Genomic DNA, 3,586 nt, shown 5'->3' with positions numbered 1-3,586 from the left:
CAGAGAACAGGAAAAATAAAATGGTTTGGAAGAAGGAAAAACTGCAAAATGGTGTAAGGAGAGCGGCCGGGGCCCGGGGGCATTCAGGGGGGCTGGGAGAGCAGGCAGGGGATGGAGCCTGGGAGGGGTCCCCTCATGGTCCCCTCCTCTCTCCTCCAATGCCCCCCTACTTACTGGCATGGAGCCTGGGTCTAGCTCCCTGTGGCGGCAACTGGGGACTGCTCACATCTCTGAATCTATCTGAAGTTCTCCAAATCTTTTCTGAATTGATTCAGAGAGCCTTAAATTGATTTGGACCTTTTTATTGGTCTCCTGATTCGATTCAGATTCAGAGATTAGGCCACTGAATCGGGCTGAATCTCCTCCGAATAGAATCAGTGCCCAAAGCTTCGCACAACCCTATGACTCCTCCTTCACCAGTAGGTGACCAGTGAGAACCCAGAGCCTGAAGGTTCATATGAATGTTTGCTGCACTCAGTCTACAATTACACAACTTAAAGCAAATTGCGTGATTGTAGACTGGGATCAGTTTGTGCAACTGTTTGCTGGCACCAGAAGCTGCATGGAGAGCCCAGTGTAAAGAATTCAAAGTAAGGAGAGGGAAGGCAGGATCAGGGGGGCTAGTGGGTCTATGGATGGGTTGTTGGATCCAGGGGTGGGGGAGTGAAGGTTGTCCATGAGGAGATGGGGAGGCTGTGGAGCTAAAAATAGCCCAGTCAAGAGGGAGGTGTAAGGAAGAGTGAAGCCCTTGGGCTGGGGTGAGCGGCTGGTCCTTGCCTATGCACTGAACCTGCATAGATGTTCACTGGATTGGATTAACCTGTTTCTTATCCAAATTAGTTCACTTACATTGTGGTTCATTCCAGGGACAAGTCTGTCAGAGTAGATACAGACAATACATTTCAATTGAATGTAGGGCTAGGTTGATCTAAATAACCATGAATGCAGATGTTTGGGGGGCTTCAATTGGGTCAAAAATGATGGGTCTAAGTTAGTTCATCTAGTTAGGTCAGTTCAAATGTAATGTCTGTACCTACTCTGATAGGCTTGTCCTTAGAATGAACCAAAATAACCTGACAGATATACAAAGGGATATCCTAGGAAAACATGTTACTACAATTTATCCAACATACTTTAGAAAGATTTAAAGAGGGACAGTGGATATTTACACATGTATGATCCCAGAACAAAGGCCTTTCTTCTGGAACAAATGTGATAGCTGTTCATAGTCACTGAGAGCTTTTTCTGAAGTATTAAGAAACCTCTTTTATTCCCAAAATGTAAACTCCTGAGCAGCTTCACATTTCCTTTTGAGGCAGCCATACGCTGTAAACAGATGTCTGCACTTAGCTGTAAGGACAGAAGAAGGGGGTTTTTTATTAGGGATTTGCTTTGTTTCTCCCCCAACACCACCTACTCCACCTACTCCTACTTGGATGGTATTGAAGTCAGAACTCCCATTTTTGCTTGGTTTTGGAACTAATTAAGAAAAGAGATATAAATTCAGCTTTATCACAGAAAGGGTATAGAAGAAATATAAACAGTTCAGAGCCAGGCAACAAAATAATTAGATGTGTGGAAAGACTTCCCATTTGAAGACAAATCAAGAACATTAGAGTTGTTTCTCAATACAGAAGAATATGGGGATATTCAATTAAATTAAAAAGCAGTAAATTAAAACCTGGAACAAAGACATATTTTTATATAATGCATGATTAACATATGAAACTCATTGTCACAAAACATCTTTGAGGTCAAGAGCTTAGTATAATTAAACATTTCTGAGACATTTATATGGTTATGGAGAACATTCACAGTTACTAATGGTAGGATTAAAATAGTCAAGCAGCTGTTTTATAGAAAATCCCCATGCTTCAGGGCATAAGTCAATGGTTAGTTAATGGGAATTAGGAAGAAATTTCCCCAGTGGATAGGTTATTACATAATAGCCCACTGGGAGATTTCTCACAACTTTTACAAAGAAGCTAGAACTAGCTACTGTTGGAGACAGGATACTGCACTATGATCAGAGATGATCTGAGATGACAGCCCTGCAACTCAAAGTGCATCTAACTTGCTTTTAATCTTGCTAACATCTCAAATAAATAAACAAGATAAGATCTCACTAATTCATTTGAAAAAATATTAGTTACACAAAAAATAGCTTTCTATGACACTGACCCATCCAGCCAGAGGCATTTTGAATGGTAGGTGCTGGTTTAAATAGTCTACCAATGTTTTCATTGATCTGAATATTTGAAAAAGTAGTGAGACTCAACTAGGAATCTTGAGTGGAACATGGAAGAAATTTCTTTTAACCTTTGAAATCTCAGCACTTGATATCTAATGCTGAAGCTTAGGAAGGTTAACACATTGCCTTTCATTCCGATTAGCCCTGGTTGGTGTTCATTTTTTAGACGGACTCACTCAGCGTTTTTAAAGTTAAAAAGCATTTCAAAGTTTTTCCCATTTAATTGCTCTCCATGTGGCCAAAGACATTTAATAAGTTCACATTTTCTCATTTGATTTCCAATACATAAAGGTGTTTTTGTGTGGATTTAAGCCTTTACAAAAGAACAACAACAAAAGAAAAACCCTAAACTCTTCAATTATAGCATGTTAAAATGACATTTTTCTGGTTGGATCAAAGAGGAAAACCAATTCAAATCTAAAGAGATAAGCCCCTAATGAGATGATCAGGGGATTGTTTCTTTGTTGTATTCTAAGCATTTACGATAAAGTAAGCTGCACTAAGGCACTCAACAGCTCTGCCTAGCCTGGCAGGATCCAAGCATATGACACAAGACAGACAAATAACTTCAGCAATTAGCTTGCACCAGGGGTCTATAACCTATGATCCTTCTTGTTCATCACGACAGTGCCACTAGCTTTGTTCAACTAGTTCTATCTGGCCCATGTTCAGAGCAAGAGATATTACAAATAGCTTCTCTATAGCAAAAAGAAGGTTGCAAATAACACAATGTCTACAGTACATACAGATGAGATGCATGCTTGGAATACGTTATTTCCTAAAAACTAAGGATCTGATTTAAATGTATTTAGATGTCTAATGATGAAGGTTAGTCTTAGATTTTTAAAACTGGATAGAGGGGAGTTAGGCATCTAAGTGTACTTGAAAATCTAGGCCTAGGTTCCTATGTACTTGTGAAAAATCCAGTAGGTCCCAGATCCTCAAATATACCTATGTCCAATTCCCATTAAAATCTATAGAAGTCCTATGTTTCATTTTCAAAAGGGACAAATAACCCTTTAGGAAAGAATGCACCTAAAGATGTCAGTGGGCACCTACTAGGATTTTCAGAAGCACCCACATACATGTAAGTTAGGCACCTAACCAGATACAGTAAAAGCTGTGCTATCCGGCATCTTACAAGCTGGCATGCTCCACTAACCGGCATGCCAGCTTGTAAGATAAAGTGAAACTGGAAGTGCCCACCACAGCACTTCCAGTTTCTCTGAGCCCCCACGGCCCGGGGGCATAACAGGCTGCGCGGGGCCATGTGGGGCCCACCTCCATGTCCCACGGGGCCCACAGGTCCTCTGGGATGGGTGGTGATGTGGCGGG

Source organism: Gavialis gangeticus, unplaced genomic scaffold, assembly GCF_001723915.1.
Source record: "Gavialis gangeticus isolate Ggan-Ray unplaced genomic scaffold, GavGan_comp1, whole genome shotgun sequence".
NCBI classification, from domain to species: domain Eukaryota; kingdom Metazoa; phylum Chordata; order Crocodylia; family Gavialidae; genus Gavialis; species Gavialis gangeticus.
The sequence above is the reverse complement of the archived record's forward strand: the minus strand, read 5'-3'. Positions refer to the sequence as shown.